This window comes from Etheostoma spectabile, chromosome 16, assembly GCF_008692095.1.
Source record: "Etheostoma spectabile isolate EspeVRDwgs_2016 chromosome 16, UIUC_Espe_1.0, whole genome shotgun sequence".
Classification (NCBI taxonomy): Eukaryota; Metazoa; Chordata; class Actinopteri; order Perciformes; family Percidae; genus Etheostoma; species Etheostoma spectabile.
The window spans coordinates 25,566,668-25,587,237 of NC_045748.1; the positions used below are offsets into that span (position 1 = coordinate 25,566,668).

A 20,570-nucleotide genomic window follows, 5' to 3' on the forward strand; every position below is an offset into this window, starting at 1 on the left:
TCACAATTTTATCAAAATCACAATATGGACTAGTGCAATAATTGTCAAAGTCAAACCATCTGAATGAAAATTATAACAAATCCTATCCATACAGACTACAAAAGCTCTTGTTTGGTTCAGATCCTCGCAGAAATCACACTTAATCATTGTTAATTTTTAGGATTTAATATTAGCCAATGAAAATGAGAATAATCAGTCCTTCCAGAGTTTTTTGTGATTGTTGTGAGCAATCCTTGATTATGTGGCACTTTTTCTTAAAAAATGCAATGGAATATGGCTGCCCTTGAGTGAAGTAAACTCAACATTTTTCAACTTTCTAAGATATTTGTGACTTTTTTGCAATGAAAATGTGGGGATAATGAAATCATGCAAGCCCGCATTATTTTGCGCAGAAATCTGCAATTTTGAGGCGTATTAGAAAAATGCAGCCCCCGGATAAATATGCAGACTTTGGCTGATTATGCATTAAATTATGCTCTGCGTTTTTCTGGAGTGGCTGAATAATGATACCAACATGATCATTCCCTTCAATATCGTGAATCTTATCGCAATATCAGTCAAAATATCGCAATTAGATATTTATGTCTTATCGTGCAGCCCTAGTTATATCCATCTCCGTTTGGAGTCCCGGGTCCTTTCTGGGTCAAATCTTCCAGCCTGCAAAGACCTCTGATCCACAGTCCCACTACAACCCAGCTGTCTGCATTCAAGCTGAACTGAGGTCAGCTTGTATGGAGGAGTCCAGGAGGGCTGGGATGTCAGGATGAAGTCCTGTTGTACCCGGTCTCTATGTGTTTCTCCAGCCACAGCTCTGCTAACTGCATCGTCGATGCGAACGTACTTGCTCTTGAGCCAAGGCACATCTTGTGTTGCTTCTGCTCCAGGCTTGTGTTGCAGTGGACGGGATGATAAATGTGGACAATCCCCGGTTCTTGGCTGCGTCAACACTTTTAAACCTGAATTAATCACTTTTGTGAACAGGTCCACGTCTTCCAGTCCCCAGCCTAAGATCGAGGTGTCAAACCCTCCAGCTTTGAGTAAATCACTCTTGAAAACACAGGCGATTCCAAATCCATAATCTCGCCAGAAACCACTTTTCTTGGTCAGCACAAACTTGTTTTCTCTCGGGGCCTTCTCTGAATACACTATCTTGGGGTTGTACTGACTAAAGACAACAGGGAAATAGACTTGTCTCCCTTGGACAGCATTGTCTCTGCAGCGCTGCAAGGCATCGCCACTAAAGATAAGATCAACATCACAGAAGAAGAGTAGCGAGTCGTTGTGAAGCTGTGAGGAGGCCAGCTCCAGAGCCAGTCCTCGGGAAAAGTTGCCTGTCATGGGGATTATGGACAGGTCAGCTTTGGGATACCTTCCTGTAGAAGTCTTTGACTAACTGGATGTGTCTTCCTCTGCTCTGGTTGCTCTCGTTGTCCACCAGAACGATGGAGAGCTTAACGTTTTGTTTGGGTATCAAACACACTTTCTCAAAGTTCTCCATGAAGCGGACGAAGGTGTCATAGCGACCGATAACGGGACAAGGATGTTGACCTTCCTCTGGCTTTGCTCCCACAGGTCCCGGTTTGATTCGTGGACCTGGAAAGGCGACAAGAACTTCAGAGAGTTGGACAGGAAAGACAGGGATTGGGATTCAGAGTTGATGGCAGCCACGAGCTCAGCACATCCAGCTCGTCGGTTTCAGTAAAGAAGGGTCGGCTAAAGGACTGCTGAAGGTAAGCATGGCGCCTCACAGGCACTGTTATTTTGCGTCCTTTGTGTTTCTTGTACAGAAGCAGTAAGTCTATGATGTATTCGGCGCCATGCATTGGATCCACCCTGTAGTAGCCATACTGGATCTCTTTAAAGTCAATGACACGGCCACGGGTTTTTGAATTCTCGTTAATCATTTCCATGACCTGGAGTATAATGCCTTCTAGCGCGGTCCGAAGCGAGTTCCCGAGGCTTTGCCGGGCTACCTTGTTCTCAGCAGCAGAATAAACATGGCGGCCAGTCAGGAAATCCCATTCAATGACGTCATGTCTCTCACTGGGCTTATAGCGCATGTAGGAAGGTGGGGACCCCAGCTGTTGGTCCTCCCACTGTACCTCTGTATCGCTAAGGGAACTCATCAGCAGGCCTTGGCGGTGGAGCAGGATGCTACGGTAACAGAGCCTGGAGATCTCGCGGCCCAGCATGAAGCTGTGGAGCCGGTACTGGTAGGCAGGCTTTTTGTTGGGGTGAAGCGTGATGGCGTTGTGGATCTTGCTGCTGTGAAGTTCTTCAATGAAACCCTTCTTGTTGTGTTCATAGTTCTCATAGAAGAGCTGCTGCATCTGTGAAAAGAGGTGCAACACCGTGATGAGAGCGCCCTGGTACCAGCACAAACAGCACTTCACTAACACCATCTGTGCATGTCTTGGAGGGTGACAGCAACGTAGGGCTGCATGACGTGAGGAAAATATGCAATAATGTTGAATATCTTGTTAAGGATATTTGTGATTAAAAAACAGAAAATAACGGTACTCATTTCTGCTGCTTTCATTTTTCTGCTAAAATACAACAAACTGCTTGTTGAATTTAAAACTCCTGAAAGGAAATCATTTCACAAAAAATCTCAGACCGTCTTTCGAGATATGTCGCAGCCTTTTTTTATTTATTAGTCCCCAGTGGGGAAATTCCAATTACTACCACTTAGTTAGTAATCACACACAGGCCTGAATACACACACACATGCTCAGGTCCTATACATGCACTAATGGAGAGATGTCAGAGTGGGGGGCTGCCAGCTGAACCAGGGCCTGGGCGGTGGGGGGGTACGGTGCCTTGCTCAACAGCTCCGTACTTTTTGGTCCATGCGGGGACTTGAACCAGTGACTCTCCGGTTCCCAACCCAACTCCCTACGGACTGAGCTACTGCCACCCTTTCAGGATCTGTATATTGTGCCAGTTTATATTGTGATGATTATGACAAAATGTTAGTTTTCTAATGAAGTCTAAAACTAAATTGGTGCCAAAAGAAATAGGAATTTCCCGTGGTAGTGGAGTTTAGACAGAAGAAGTAAGCGGCGTGCAGTCATGACAGTAAAGTTTAGGCACCAAAACGACCCGTTAAGTTTAGGAAAAAGATGGTGGTCTGGATTAAAACACTCCCGAGGAACGAACAAGCGTTTCCTGGGTGAAAGTATTTTGGTTTTGCCGCAAAAGTGAACTCCGCTGTCCGGTTTGAAAGCAATGTGTTTCATGTTGACACTACCTTGTGCTATCATGCTTAATGCTTTCATGTTTTGCTGTATATAATGAAAAAACATTTCCTTTGATGCTTTCTTCCCAAATCCCCCCCGTCACTGAATATGATATTCAAGGAGCCTGAAATAACAGAAAGCATATAAGCTCATACCTCATATGACCACACGCACTGTGTCCCTCCAAAGCGCCGCACGCAGCGGCCCACTTCCACATCCTCATGGGTGGTGTACATCTCCCTGAGACAGGTGTTGATGTGAGGGACCATCCTGCGTAGAACCTCTCTGCTGAAGATCATCCCCGGGCCTCCCATGCAGAAGTTCTCTCCGGGCTCCAGGGCCAGCCGGCCCAGCTCCTCGGCCATGCCCAGGCCTGTCTGGCCCAGGTAAAGAGGCTTGCTGCTGTTCAGCGAGCGCAGGAACAACTCCAGCTTCTCACCTGGCAGAGGGGGAAGTGGGAGAAATCAGGCTTTTTTAATAATAGTATCTCAGTGGCTCAGTGGTTTACACTTTTTCTTCACAGCAATAGGTACAGCAGAGATTAATCCCCGGGCCGGGCACATTGTCCCCGTGGGTTGCCTCCGGTTTTCCTTATCCTCCTCCTTCCTTTTTTTTGATACATCACTTTGCTAAGTATGCACATTTATTTCAATTTTTGTATTAATTTTATAAAGCAAGCCAAACTTATCAACTTATCAAATGCATCAATGAAAATACTTTGCACATCTGTGACATAAGACAGGTGCCTCATTAAGGGGCGAGTAGGTCACAGTAACAGTTGCACACTGTCTAACTTGTAAATATACATTTAATATGTGGCAACGTTTGGGTTCTAGACCTTTATCAGGCAAGTGGTATTACATACTGAGAAGCCCTTTTATAGGGCCAATCATATTCTCACATCAAATCAGGTATAAAACATAACACATGTTCCCAAAAGTTGCAGGTAGGGCTGGGTAATATATGGCTTACATATCATCTGAAATTTGGATATCATAATATCGTGATTATATGAAACAAGTCGACACAGGAACACGTGCTTGACCCATCATATTCCCTCCCAGAATAATCACCTCTTATATAAACATCATCATCTGCCCGCATGAACCACTCGTACTTATCCAGGTAGTGGTCGTGGATGTACTTCAGCATCATGAAGGACTTCTTCTGTGGGGGTACGAGTCGTCCACACCTGCCAGAGACACCACCGGGACGGGGACGGGCACGAGGACGCTGCCGGTCCCCGCGCTCGAGAAGAACTCCACCTTCCCGGGTATGGAGCTCGCCCAGGTCTGGTACGCAGCCACGGCGCGAGACCGCACATATTTCTTCGCGGTCATCACGCCGACATAGAGGAAATGCGTTGGTCTGCTTACGGGTTCCCCGGTATCTCCGCTACTGTTCCCCGGACTGAATACCCCGTCCTCCTGGCTCAAACCCGGTCTTTAGTAACCGCGGTGTTCCCGAGGACGGCGGGACCTTTACCGACGGAGGCGGCACTGTTGTACAAACACACGGGAGACTTTTTCCCTTTACTTTCCAGAACCTGAGGTATAAAGAGCCAAGAGGACGCGGTGAAGCCGAGAAAGACGCCGAAAAGCACGGTGCTCCACGGTCTCCTTGATTTCACAGCCATTGCTGCTTCACGTTCCCCTACGGAGAGTGGAGCTCTGCGGTGAACCAACTTAACGTATGAATGCTACCGTTGTCTGTCTGGGGAGGTGCTGACGTGTGAGCATCCAGCATCTCCTACCTGATGAGGAAAACCCTCTTCCCACCTCCGATACATATCTCTGCTAGGAAATGCTAACTCACGGAGCTAAACATCATCCCCGTCAGAATAGGCAGCCCCATCCTCAACGCTCGCCCGTCCCATTTTAAACTGAGCCTTTAAACCGCACCACTGTACTGGCTTTCCATTATTCACCATAATGTTAGCCTATGGCTAGTTGCTACCACACTGTAATCTTTGGTCCAATAATATCACAAACACGTCCGTGTTCTCGGCAGTCTAGCAGCAGTCGAGTGCTGCATGTAGCTCACATTTCCCGCTCCAGTTTGACCATGAAGGCCTACGTTAAGAAGGCTAGCCTGTTCTTAATGTCAACTTCACAGTGGCTTGGTAATTTCTCTGTGTTCCGTTATCGAGAACAAGAAGAGTTCCAGTCGGCGTTTTCTTTCTTCAGACTAAAAGCGTCCTGTCTCTCTATCTACAGGAGTTAAGAACTGAAACCTTGATTTTCTCTAAAGCCAATTAACTAAAACAGAATGCCAATATAAGATAAGTACACGACTTGCAATAGTAGCGGTTCTAATTTCATAATAACCTCACAGCAGATTGCAACTGCTTTTATTTTGAAGGGTCATTTTCTACCAGCAACCCTGCCGATCAGAAAGGAAGGCTGCGTGCGTGTGTGTTTAACAGAATAAAACTTCCTCTACAGATTGGGATGACTCACAAATAACATTATTATAATATTATTATTATTATTTTATTTTTAAAATAATCCGACAATCCGACCGATCTTTTCACATTAAAGGCATGTTTCCCATGAATCTACATATATTCTGCATAAAATGATCTAGCATGGAACTTTCGCTCAAAAAGAAGACGAGTCCTGATTCTTTGCAGGAGGTTTGGTAGTTTTAATCCACATTGTTGCAAGTCCCTTTCTAATGTTAGACAGAAAAGACACAAGACTGCAAACAGCCTACTTGTCAAGATGACAACTTCCTTTGAGCTCCTCATTGAACAGAAAGACCAATTCAATCATCATTTAGTCCACTATAAAAAAAATAGATTTTAAAAATGGCGGGAGGTAAATGGATTACATTTTTCTGCATTTATGTTGGATAAATTGCAGATCACTGTTCTACCAGCAGGTGGCAGCAGAGTCAACGTCATGAGGCACAGCAGGGATGCAGTCCAAAAGGTTATATATATATATTATATATATATATATATTATATAATATATACACTAATACCTACCGTTCAAAAGTTTGGGGTCACATTGAAATGTCCTTATTTTTGAAGGAAAGCACTGTACTTTTCAATGAAGATAACTTTAAACTAGTCTTAACTTTGAAGAAATCCACTCTCTACATTGCTAATGTGGTAATGATATTCTAGCTGCAGATGTCTGGTTGTTGGTGCAATATCTCCATAGGTGTATAGAGGCCCATTTCCAGCAACTATCACTCCAGTGTTCTAATGGTCCAATGTGTTTGCTCATTGGCTCAGAAAGGGTAATTGATGATTAAAAACCCTTGTGCAATCATGGTTCACACATCTGGAAACAGTTTAGGTCGTTACAGAAGCTCCAAAACTGACCTTCCTTTGAGCAGATTGACGTTTCTGGAGCATCACATTGTGTGGGGTCAATTAAACGCTCAAAATGGCCAGAAAAAGAGAACTTTCATCTGAAACTCGACAGTCTATTCTTGTCCTTAGAAATGAGGCTATTCCATGCGAGACATTGCTAAGAAATTGAAGATTTCCTACAACGGTGTGTACTACTCCCTTCAGAGGACAGCACCAACAGGCTCTAACCAGAGTAGAAAAAGAAGTGGGAGGCCGCGTGGTACACTGAGCCAAGAAGATAAGTACATTAGAGTATCTAGTTTGAGAAACAGACGCCTCACAGTCCCCAACTGGCATCTTCATTAAATAGTACCCCAAAACACCAGTGTCAACATCTCCAGTGAAGAGGCGGCTGCGGGATTCTGGGCTTCAGGGCAGAGTGGCAAAGAAAAGCCATATCTGAGACTGGCCAATAAAGAACAAGATTAAGACGGGCAAAAGAACACAGACATTGGACAGAGGAAGACTGGAAAAAGTGTTGTGGACGGATGAATCCAAGTTTGAGGTGTTTGGATCCCAAAAAAGAACGTTTGTGAGACGCAGAACAAAGTAAAGATGCAGGAAGAATGCCTGACGCCATCTGTTAAGCATGGTGGAGGTAATATGATGGTCTGGGGGTTTCTTTGGTGCTGGTAAGGTGGAGATCTGTACAGGGTAAAGGGATTCTGAATAAGGAAGGCTATCACTCCATTTTGCAACCCATGCCCTGCCCAGTGGACAGCGCTTGATTGGAGCCAATTTCATCCTACAACAGGACAATGACCCTAAACACCCTCCAATTGTGCAAGAACTATTTAGAGCAGAAGCAGGCAGCTGGTATTCTATCGGTGATGGAGGGGCCAGGCAGTCCCCAGATCTGAACCCCATGGAGCTGTTGTGGGAGCAGCTTGACCGTATGGTACCAAGAAGTGCCCATCCAACCAATCACACTGGTGGAGCTGCTTCTGGAAGATTGGGGGGGCATTTCTCCAGATTACCTCAACAAATGAACAGCTGGAATGCCAAAGGTCTGCAATGCTGGAACTGCTGCAAATGGAGGATTCTTTGACCAAAGCAAAGTTTGATGTAAAAAAAATCTTATTTCAAATACAAATCATTACTTCTAACCTTGTCAATGTCTTGACTCTATTTTCTATTCATGTCACAACGTATGGTGGTGAATAAGTGTGACTTTTCAGGAAAACACAAAATTGTTTGGGTGACCCCAAACTTTTGAACGGTAGTGTGTTTATATATATATATATATATATTAGGTTAGTCTAAGTTGGCAGAGTTTATACTGCTGTGACATTTGTGGAAAAAGACAAAACAAAACAAATACTATATACACAGTATATATATGTATTCTGTACCAGTGTTGGGAGTAACATGTTAGAAAGTAGCACATTTACAGTAGTGTATTCCTTTTGGCTGTAACGCTGTAATATAACACATTATTAATTACATTTTGGTAACATTATACCCGTCACAATGTCAGTAACGTGAGTTCCAATACATTTTAACGCGTCGTTTAGTGCTGTTAGGAATTCCCCAACATCGCCAAACCTTCTTTGTGTTATTTCCTCTTTCTGTATTTGATGGTGGAGATGACTGCAGACGAATACATTTGCGAGATGGATATTATTTTTTTAGGAGTTATTATGTCGAAGCGATAACTTCACTACACATTGTAGGCTACTATGCAAATAAACATGATTTGAGTTTGGATTTGAGTTTTTGCTTGAATTATGATAGGTCTATGAACAGACCTATCTTCATGTTTAGGAATCAAGCTTGATTTGAGATCCAGAAAGAAGGTCATCAGTTCTTTTGTTTTTTTTTTAGCTTTTTAGTCATCAGCAACCTCATTGAACTGTACACCACTGGCTCTCTGGGGAAGGAAGGGCTCTAGCATCTTTGTCATTTAAATTCCATTAACTTAATCTCATTTACAACTGGATTGTTGCACCAATCTGTCTTCATTATTAACACAACATACAGTTTATTAAAAAATGACAAATGCTTAGATTACTCTTAACCTGTCAACCCCAAGGATGTTGTTATTAATCTAATTTATCCAAAGGCCTACACAATAATTCATGAATTATGAATAGAGCCATTAAACTAGAAATCAAAGCTGTGTGTTGGGAATGGTACCACACTGTGGTAAGCCATGAACACTTCGGATTTCTGATTTAAATAAATTATTGAAAATGGATTTTTTATCATGGTGTGTCTCTTCTTTGTTGTAACCTAACAGCCAGGCCATAGGTTACTTTATAATAAAACATCAGATTATAGAAACTACATGTGGTTAGTGGGCAGGAATCTTAATGTGGAAAGAAACTAGGAACTAAAGGAACTAGGAACTAAAGGAACTAGGAACTAAAGGAACTATGAACTAAAGGAACTAGGAACTAAAGGGACTAGGAACTAAAGGGACTAGGAACTAAAGGAACTAAAGGAAACTAGGAACTAAAGGAACTAGGAACTAAAGGAACTAGGACTAAAGGAACTAGGAACTAAAGGAACTAAAGGAAACTAGGAACTAAAGGAAACTAGGACCTAAAGGGACTAGGAACTAAAGGACTAGGAACTAAAGGAACAAAGGAACTATGAACTAAAGGAACTAGGACCTAAAGGAACTAGGAACTAAAGGAACTAGGAACTAAAGGAACTAAGGAACTAGGAACTAAAGGAACTAAGGAATAAAGGAACTAGAAACTAGGAACTAAAGGAACTAGAACTAGGAACTAAAGGAACTAGGAACTAAAGGAACTAGGAACTAAAGGAACTAGGAACTAGGAACTAAAGGAACTAGGAACTAAAGGAACTAGGAACTAAAGGAACTGGGAACTAAAGGGACTAGGAACTAAAGCTGTCAGATGAATGTAGTGGAGTAACTAAAGTAACTAGTAACTAAAGTAACTAGTAACTAAAGCTGTCAGATGAATGTAGAGGAGTAAAAAGTGGAATATTTCTCTCTGAAATGTAGCGGAGTAGAAGTAGAAAGTACCTCAACATGTGTACTTAAACCCAGCACTGGAGTAAATGTACTCAGTTACATTCCCCACCTGTAAATATTTGATCTTGCGTAGTCATATTGTACATGAATTAAAATAGGCGATATGTAATCGAGTAAATGAATGCTCCATAGGCTATCGCTAACATCTGAGGGAAAGCTGGTGGGCTGCGCCGTGATTGGCGGAGAGGCCGCTGACGTCACGCAGCAGTCCGGGCCAGTGTTCAGAGGAGAAGGAAAGTTTGGATGTGCTGAGACGCGGAGTGAACACAGCGAGACGCAGCGCGCTACTGGTTTCTGGGGTCATTTCTCATTAACAACAACTGGATATATATCTATATATACATACATATCACCATCTGCAACAAAGGAGGGACCCATGAGCCAAGGGGGGCATTATTCTCTCTCAAATACGGTAAACGATTTCTTTTATAGTTACTGTCGAACCGTAGACCAGCCCGGGTCCAGTCAGTGTGTAGGCTACGGATTGGTTCAGAGATATGCCAGGGTGTTGTTTTGAAGGTGATAATGGGCATGGATATATGCAATGAAGCTGGGGATGGTTGTAATAAAGCATATTGAAGCTGAGGATGGTTTAATAAAGCATATTGAAGCTGAGGATGTAATAAAGCTGAGGATGGTTGTAATAAAGCTGAGGATGGTTGTATTAAAGCTGAGGATGGTTGTATTGAAGCTGAGGATGGTTGTAATAAAGCTGAGGATGGTTGTAATAAAGCTGAGGATGGTTGTAATAAAGCTGAGGATGGTTGTAATAAAGCTGAGGATGGTTGTATTGAAGCTGAGGATGGTTGTATTGAAGCTGAGGATGGTTGTATTGAAGCTGAGGATGGTTGTATTGAAGCTGAGGATGGTTGTATTGAAGCTGAGGATGGTTGTATTGAAGCTGAGGATGGTTGTATTGAAGCTGAGGATGGTTGTATTGAAGATGAGGATGGTTGTATTGAAGCTGAGGATGGTTGTATTGAAGCTGAGGATGGTTGTATTGAAGCTGAGGATGGTTGTATTGAAGCTGAGGATGGTTGTATTGAAGCGTATTGAAGCTGAGGATGGTTGTATTGAAGCTGAGGATGGTTGTATTGAAGCGTATTGAAGCTGAGGATGGTTGTATTGAAGCTGAGGATGGTTGTATTGAAGCTGAGGATGTAATAAAGCTGAGGATGGTTGTAATAAAGCGTATTGAAGCTGAGGATGGTTGTATTGAAGCTGAGGATGGTTGTATTGAAGCGTATTGAAGCTGAGGATGACATATACACACAGACCTGCTGTCTGCTGGGTTTTTGCCTGCGTGAGAAACTCCACAGCCTGTCAGCAGAAATCAGAGTCCCAATGAGAAAAAGCTTTTATTGCCACAATAAGAACAACACTCATGTGGAATGTCCTTTGGGGAAAGGTACACACACAAATACATATAAATATGCTATACACTGTCACGTATTTTCATAAATGTAATGGACATTTAACATTACAATGAAGGATATTTATTGCATTATAGACTAAACACTTAACATTGTCTGTAAGGCTACCATACTGAATGATTACAGTTTATTTCATTATTGCTAGATTATAGCCGTGTATTGATGAGCAGCTGGATATGGAACACATTTTCAGATATTCTTGTTTACATGTACTTACCATTTTTCAACAAAACCAAAAAGTTGCCAGCAGAAATACAACGGGACATTACCCTTTTTCAGAGGGTTTTGACAGTGTGAGGGTATTACTTTTACTTAAGGGAAGAATAAAGTACTTCAGCCACCACTGTCCAAAAGCAGTATAATGATCTACAGTAAATACTCCACATGCCAGGAATAACCTTCTGGTTGGAAAACATTGGATTTCTTTTCTTTTTGGATGAACAATTAAAATATGACACCCAGAGCTAGAGAATATGAATAGGCCTATCCCTTAAAGACCTACTTTAACTGTAAATCTAACTGTACACTGCACCTCAGGAACGCAAAACCCTCAAATTGTAAAACTGGCGGTTATGACCTAGGTCCCAACAACGCCTGAGGATGGGGAGGGAAGCTGCTGCCACCAGGTCTCTGGAACAGAAGTTGGTGCAGCAGTCTTATTTTTTCAGTGTTGTCAGTGTCCCGATGGAAGGCATATGGACATTCTTCTGCAATTGACAGTTGTGGCAGATTTGTTTGATAAATCAGATTTATAGTAGCAATACATTATCACCTAGGGGGTAAGCCTCTCCTCTCTAGCGTAGCTCCCATACATACGTAAATACAGTACACAGACACAGTTTGTTGCATCACTCTGCATGGACAGGCTCATGTTGCATGCAGAGACTGGCATTAGCCAACACAATTGCACGCTGCTCGTTGTACAACACATCATAACAGTACTCATAATATGTGGCTTGCAAGTATACAACTCTTCAAAATGCACCACCTGTTCTTGTTAAAAGTGGTTAGGGGCTCAGCGGACAAAGACTGAACTAATCGTTCCTGAGAGACTTTAATGGGTCTAATAACTGGCACCTGCCAAGATCACACACACACACACACACACACACACACACACACACACACACACACACATACACAGGAGTACTGTGATGAGGCCTCTGGTGAGTCCCACCCCTGACGTCCTTTGGACTAGGAGTAGCTTTCCAACAGGGCAGGTCGCAGTGGCTACACACACACACACACACACACATATGGCAGTTTGACTAAACCTAACAAGTGAAAGTGACAAAGACCTCTGTATGATGACCTTAATCAACATCAGAACCAGCTATGGAATAAAGTGATGATTTGGAGATACAATTTCCATGGATTACAGTCCCATGCACTGTAAAAAGTTGCACCAACTTAAAATAACGAGTGAGCTAGTTGCATGAATTATTTTGAGTTTAAACAACTCTTTCTGGATTGTGCTGCCAACGTTAACCATAATAGTTGAGGATATGAAATAATTTGTCCCTCCAACTAATTATATAAGAATTAATATCAACTTGCTATTATAATAGTCAGAACAACGCCAAGTTTCAAGTCCCTTGGACAAAAATATGTTGTTGGACACAACTTGACATAACTGCTGACAGAAAATTAAAAAAAAACAACTTAGTTCTTTGTTCTTCACTCATTCAACCTTTATTCAAACTCGACAGATCATTGGGGGGCAACCCTCATTTACCAGGACATCAGTCAATCACAAGGAGAAAGAGACACCCTCATGAGAAAAATAGAAAGACACCAAAACTCTCTGAGGTGGAAAATCGATTCAGTAATGAATTAGGAGAACTAGGATGTAGAAGAAAATCCAGAGATTTAAAGCAGTTACAAGTAGAAGTTTGTTCTCAAATCAAATCAAATCTAAAATGACACAAGTGAGTTGATTCAAAGAAGGGCTGTAATTTGTTCCAGGAGTCAGGCGCACCAACACTAAAAACAGTTTTTCCAAGTTGAGACAGAGCTCGTGGAACATGAAGTAAAAGCCAGTCAGCAGAGGGGGTCTGATAAAGAATGACAAAGAAGTTGTGTGAGGTAGTGTGGTATCTTCCATAAAGGGCCTTATAGATCAGAAGAGACCAGGGAGTCTCACGTCTCTCCACCCACCCTGCCATATCAAATCCAATGATGTGTACCACAGAGTGATAGACTGGGTCCAGGGATTTAAGAGTGTTAAATCCTCTTTATTTGAATATTGTCTGTTGGATTGAACTGTTGCCCTGAGTCTGATGACTTGCAATGTTGCTGTGCATGCTGTGGGATGACACACACTGTGTGGTGTTTCCCCAGTGAAAGGGAGCGAGGGAAAGTCCGCTCACACTGCCGGAGATACACAGCTGACTGTGTGAGATGAAAGCCAAAACACAGCATGGCCAGCACCATCACCCATACTCTGGCTACATGAGGAGCGTGCAAAACAGCTGTCATCCAGTCAGGGAGGTTGTTTTTCATTGGAACCGTTCCTGTTACGTCCTCAGTGAGACGGTCCCGTTAGGACATCCTGGGCAGAGTAAACACTGTGTGGTCAGAGGTGTATACAGTAATCAGTGTAAGCTGTACTTTGTCAGGCTTGCTAAACACCCATTAGAGTCAGCTGTAGCCGACCTCGGCAGCTTCAGCTGTTGTTTAGTCAGGCACAGCTAGTAAGCCCTTATTGGGGGGGGGGGTCTGCCTTTTTCTTCTCTAGAGCCCCTCAGACAAAGTCGTCAAATGGCACCGTATGCTGAAATTGACATTAAAAAAAATATTCCCATTATGTAAAAAACAAGAGTTGGTTCTTGCTCAGTTTTTTTATTGGACATGACTGTGATATGTACTGTTTTTAGTGTATGCCTGTAACAATTATTCAATTATTGTCTAATCGTAGTTTCTTTGTTTTGTTGCATAATCACCTTCTCTTTGTTCAACCGCAGTTAATTGCTAACATTAGTTAAAGTCCTAAGGCATATGATTGTTGATGGTAATTGTCAGTTTTATTTTCAATTAAATGTCCCATGACATGGTGCTCTTTGGATGATTTTATAAAGACCTCAGTGGTCCCCTAATTCTGTATCTGAAGTCTCTTTTTTCTCTGGGTGGGCAAAGCAGAGCAGGGGAGGTAACTTGCCCCTTATGACCTCATAAGGAGAAGATTCCAGATCGGCCCATCTGAGCTTTCATTTTCTCAAAGGCAGAGCAGGATACCATTTATAGACACTGGGGGGTCATAGGCAGGCTGGTGGAACGCATATTAATGTAAAAAAAACTCTTAAAGTGAAATGTTCATGCCATGGGACCTTTTCAGAAACAAATACAATGTCTTATGATAATAAAGATGCGTAGTTTACTTCATAGGCTGTGTAATTACATCATCTGGGTCAACAGTGACAGAACCAAAAGATGTATTCTGGGAATCACATAGAACTGTAATACATGAATTCATATTTTTAAGTTTGACTGAAAGAGATGATTATATTGTCAATCGCATTTTTTTTGGAGACAATTGTACACTAAAATTTGAAATTGTTACAGCTCTACGTCAGTGTGTTGAGCTTTTGCATAACACTAGCAAAGTGATGCTGTTGAAACTATTGTGATCTTCAAGGATGTAGATAACTCTAACATCTTTGGATTTCCTAGGATTTATTGCTTCATTTCAGTTTTTGGAGCTATTGCCAAAGCAATTCAGTCTATAAATTTCTTTTTTTCAACTGTTTCCCCGGATTGTGGGAAAAATATGCCCACCGACCGTCCTCACTCTCAGTTTAAATGTGCTTCCAGATTAAACCCTAGACTGTAAAAATAATGCACATATTATCAGTGGCGTCACCCAATGGTTTGGGGACTGCTGTTATGAAGCCGGGACTTTGGCGACTGGCCATCGCCATCCTGTTTTTGGAGCCAGAAGTGACCATCTTCATCATTTAAGTGGCTAATTAGCCAGCGTTGTCAGTGGTTTCAATAGCATGGCGCTAAGGTAAAATTAAAGAGGAAAACTTGCAGAGTCCCAAATGGGACCATCATTTACTAAATGAACATTGTGCTATTTTGAAGACTTGAAGCTAGCGGTTGAGACCATAAACATGTCGCCTGGTTTGAACATACTATGCTCTAAACATGGTTGCAATTAGCAGTGATAGTACAGTTGGGACACATGTAAAGGAGCTGAGTCTTGAATATTTTTAAAATGATCACAATATCATCAGTATGCACCCATTGTGTTTGTATCAGCCTGGAATTTTCGGACCTGTTGCTGCCAACTAATCCATACCATCAGACCCCTGGGTTCTGCCAAATATGGAATAAGAAATTTGATCCATTGTTAATCCCAACTGCTGGAATTATTTCAATTTCACTTTCATGTTAATATGTTCAAAATTCAAAACACATGGTCATGCAAGTGCACACATTTTAAAAACATATTATGGAACTACTGGTAGCCATATCAAGCCTGTACTATAAAACACTGTACTATAAAAACACAACACTAAGACAGGACTTCACAACATTAATAAGATCACACAAATCTGTACACCTTGTTAAGATGTTTCTAGAGAAATCCGGGCCCCAAAAACTGCATGTGTCTGCTAATAAATATTGGTCCATGGCTTGAGTGCAGCCTTTGTCTGGCTCTGGAGGGACTTCAGACAGCAGGTCTTAGTTCCTTGCAGTCTTTTGTGAGTGGACAGAGAGGCGTCATTACTGTGCTGCCTGGAACAGTGTATCAAAGTTGCGGCCTAATCCGCCCCATTAGGAGATGTGTGTCTGGAGCCTTTTCACACACACAGCGTGGCCCTTGTTTGTGCAGCAGTGCAGTTGTCTCTGGGTGGGGAGGGTTTCAGCGTTGGTGGCTGCAGCTGTGCCCTCTCTTCGCTCAGTGAAACCAGAGAGGACTGGCCCTGCTGGCCCATAAACTGGCTGCACAGACACACTGTCAGCAGCCATACAGCCACTGGAGACATCTTGAGGTCTTCCTCCATCAACCAGCCAGAAGACAGAGGGCTAACTTTGGGCTAACCTCTAGAAGTCGCTCACTAGCACCAAGAGATCATCAAACAGCTGGAATAAGAAAGCGTATCATGCACCGAAGTCAGCAGCTGTTTCTGTACCAGTACGGAAGAAGACCAGACATATTTAATGTGGACACCCCGACAAATCCTAAAGATCCCTCTGGAGATTCAAATGATACTTTGGATTAGATTTTAGCACCTTTTTTTTAGTACACAAGTCTTTTAACCATGCACATAAAGTTGTCAAAAATAAAATAAACTCTCTTGCAGAAATTTCTCTTAGTGTCAAAAAGGAATTTCTCCTTCGGGAGACTAATAAAGATCTAGTCTGGATGTCAGCCGAATTTAGCCCCGCCCACAACATTTCAGGTCGGGGAGTTCAAATTCTGATTAGAATCTGAGTATGACCCCGTCAGGCTATGATAAAGATACTTTGACTTTGACATGGAGTTTGGTTCTTTTAATATTTAAACACACATAGTTAAAGGCCAGCATTTTGTTTCAGCCAATTAATTCATATTGAACTTTCAGAGTGGATTTCTATTTGTCTAGTAGTCTTTTTAAAACGAGAATACTCTCATGTCCATTGAAATAACTACTGGTGGCTTGAAATCATTCCTCTTGTCCTTGAATCAGGAAAAGAACTACAGTTGCAATGGCCACTTGACTAGGACGGAATCAATTCATAGTGTAATAATGTGACTCTACATAAGATTTACAACACACTCCTAAAAGTGGGTTACTTAGCAAAGGGTAATTCATTTATTTCCCAACATGGACCATATTTCCCCCGCATGGTTGTCTATGTCACTAATGTGAACAAGAATCATTGTAAATTGGTCCAAAAAAAACTGAACGAGAACAAGATGAAAACCAAGCTGTAATTTACCCTACAGGACAGATGTTCATCCATCAGGGAGAAACAGCTGAATGTACCACCTACAGGACATATGTCTCATCGGGAGAAGAACCAAGCTGTAATGTTACCCTCAGGACAGATGTTCATCATCAGGTAGAAACAAGCGTAAGTTTACCTACAGGACAGATGTATTCATCATCAGTTAGGAAAACAAGCTGTAATGTTACCCTACAGGACAGATGTTCATATAGGAGAAACAAGCTGTAATGTTTTACACCACAGGACAGATGAATCATCATAGTAGAAACACGCTGAATGTTACACTAAAGGACAGATGTTCATCATCAGGAAGAAACAAGCTGTAATGTTACCCCCTACAGGACAGATGTTCATCATCAGGGAACAAGCGGTAATGTTACCTAAGGAACAGAGTTCTCATCAAGTAGAAACAAGCTGTAATTGACCCCTACAGGACAGATGTCAAGGCCCATAGTTAGAAAACACGCTGTGCATGTTACCCTACAGGACAGATGTTCAACATCAGGTAGAAAAGAAAACAAGATGTAAGGTACCCTACGGACAGCTGTTAATCATCAGGTAGAAACAAGCGTAATGTAATCAAAGAAGTGTTATCATCAGGGAGAAGAAAACAAGCTGTAAGTTACCCTACAGGACAGAGTTCCTCATCAGGTAGAAAAGCTGTAATGTTACCCTACAGGACGATGTTCAGCATCAGTTAGAAACAAGCTGTACGTTACACTACAGGACAGATGTTCAGCATTCAGGTAGAAACAAGCTGTAATGTGATCCTACAGGAAGATGGTCATCAGCAGGAAGAAACAAGACTGTAATGTTACCACAGGACATGTTCAAGCATCAGTTAGAAAAACAAGAGGTAATGTACCCTACAGGACATGATGGTTTCAGCATCAGTTAGAAACAAGCTGTAATGTTACCCTACAGGACAGATGTTCATAATCAGGTAGAAACAAGCTTGTAATGTTACCTACAGGACAGATGTTCATCATCATGGAGAAACAAGCTGTACTGTTACCCGACAGGACAGGATGTCATCATCAGGTTAGAAACAAGCTGTAATGTTACCTTAAAGGACAGATGTCAGCATCAGGGAGAGAAGAAACAAGCTGTAAGTTACCCGACGACCCAGTGTTCATCTCAGTAGAATAGATAGAAAACAAGCTGTAATGTTACATACAGAACAGAGTTCAGATCAGGTAGATTTACAAGCTGTAGTGGTACACTACAGGGACAGATGTTCATCATCAGGAAGAACACGCTGTAACTGTTACCTACAGGACAGATGTTCATAAGCAGGTAGAAACAAGCTGTAATGTTACCCTACAGGACAGAGGTTCATCCTCAAGTAGAAACAAGCTGTAGTTACCTACAGGACAGCTGCTTCCTCATCAGAGAAACAAGCTGTAATGTTACCCTACAGGACAGGATGTTTCATCATCAGGTAGAAACAAGCAGTTAATGTACCCTACAGGAACAGATGTTTAATCAGCCAAGTAGAAACACGCTGTAATGTTACCCTACAGGGCAGCTGTCGCTACAGTTCGAAAACAAGCTGTAATGTGCCCTACAGGACAGAGTTTCAAACATCAGGTTAGAAAAACTGTAATGTACCCTCCGGACAGAGTTCATCACAGTAGAAACAGCTGATGTTCTCTCTCAGGACAGATGTCATCATCAGGCCGAGAAAAGCTGTAATGTTACCCTACAGGACAGATGTTCATCATCAGGTCTAGAAAACAAGCGGTAATGTTACCCACAGGACAGAGGTGTTCAGCATCAGGGAGAAAAGAAACAAGCTGTAATGTTCCCTACAGGACAGATGGTTCACATCAGGTAGAAGAAAAAGCTGGTATGTTACCATACAGGACAGAGGTATCCTCAGGTAGAAACAAGCTGTAAGGCTTAACCCACAGGACAGATGTTCATGTGCATCAGGGAGAGGGAATTGTCAGCTGAATGTTACCCTACAGGACGATGTTCTCTTGTTCAGGTGGTTTAGAAAAAAAGCTGTAATGTTACCATACAGGAAAGATGTTCATCATCAGGTAGAAACAAACTGTACTGTTACCCTACAGGAAAGATGTTCAGCTAGTTAGAAAAAAGATGTAATGTTTTACCCTACAGGACAGATGTTCAAGCTCCGTTAGACAACAAGCTGTAGTTACCCACGGACAGAGGTTCAAATCAGGTAGACACAAGCTGTAATGTTACCGACAGGACCGTGTTAATCATAAGGTAGATAGAAAACAAGCTTAATGTTACCTACCGGAAGATGTTCAGCATCAGTTAGAAAAAAGCTGTAATGTTACCCTACAGGACAGCTGGCAGCATAAGGTATAAACAAGCGGAATGTTACCCTAAAGACGATGTCATCATCCGGGAGAAGAGAACACAAGCTGTAAGGTTACCTACAGGACCGATGGTCATCATAGGTATAAACAAGCTGTATAATGAACCCTACAGGAAAGACTGTTCAGACAGTAGAAACCGAACTGTAATTGTTACCCTACAGGAAAGATGTTCAGCATCAGGTAGAAACAAGCTGGAATGTTACCTACGGACAGATGTTCGCATCAGGGGAAACAAGCTGTAATGTTACCCTACAGCGAAGAGGTTCAGCATCAGGAGAAACAAAGCCTGGTAAGGTTACCCTACATGGACAGTGTTCAGAGACAGTTGAAAAAAAGCGTAAGGTTTACCCTACAGGACAGAGTTCAACAGCAGTAGAAACAAGCTGTAATGTTACCCGAAAGGACAGATGTTCGCATCAGGGAGAAACAAGCTGTAAGTACCCTTACAGGACGATGGTCAATCATCAGGTTAGAAAAAGCTGTACTGTTACCCTACAGGACCAGATGTCAGCATCAGTTAGAAACAGCTGTAATGTACCCTACAGGCAGTGTTCAGCATCAGGTAGAAACAAGCGGTATGTTACTACAGGACAGATGTCCTCATCAGGTAAGAAACAATCTGTACTGTACCCGACAGGAACAGATGTTCATCATCAGGTATAAACAAGCTGTAAGGTACCCTCCAGGACAGAGGTTCATATCCAGGTAGAAACAATCTGTAATGTTACCCTAAGGGACAGAGGTTCACATCAGGAAAACAAGCTGTAATTTACCCTACAGGACAGAATGTTCAGCATCAGGGAAAGAAGAACAAGCTGTAATGTTACCCTTACAGGACAGTGTCTCTCATGTAGAACAAGCTGCTAATGTTACCTACAGGGAAAGATGTCATCATCAGGTCGGAAAAAGCGTAATGCTCACCTACAGGGAAGATCAGCATCAGGGAGAAACAAGCGTCAGTTACCCTTACAGGAAAGATGTGCATCATCAGGGAGAAACAAGCTGTAATGTTACCATACAGACAGATGTTCATCATCAGGTAGAAACAAGCTGTAAGTACCCCTACAGGACAGATGTTATCATCAGGTAGAAGAAACAAGCTGTAATGTTACCCTAAGGACAGTGTTCATCATCAGGGAGAAAAGAAAAAGCTGTAATGTTACCCTACAGGACAGCTGTCAGTAATCAGGTAGAAAAAAGTGTAATGTTACCCTTACAGGCAGCTGTTCATCATCAGGGAGTA

At 42.3% G+C, this 20,570-nt stretch overlaps 1 protein-coding gene and 1 pseudogene across 1 annotated transcript in view; one reads left to right on the forward strand and one right to left on the reverse strand.

The window, feature by feature from the left end:
• Positions 1-624: 624 nt before the first annotated feature.
• LOC116704596 (chondroitin sulfate synthase 3-like) lies at positions 625-5,301 on the reverse strand (annotated as a pseudogene).
• Positions 5,302-9,860: 4,559 nt separating this feature from the next.
• The window catches only part of LOC116704746 (multiple epidermal growth factor-like domains protein 10), a 61,545-nt gene continuing 50,835 nt past the window's right edge, over positions 9,861-20,570 (forward strand). Inside the window, exon 1 of the mRNA XM_032540350.1 lies at positions 9,861-10,018. The gene's annotated coding sequence lies outside the window, so the exon portion shown is untranslated. The remainder of the gene's footprint in view (positions 10,019-20,570) is intronic.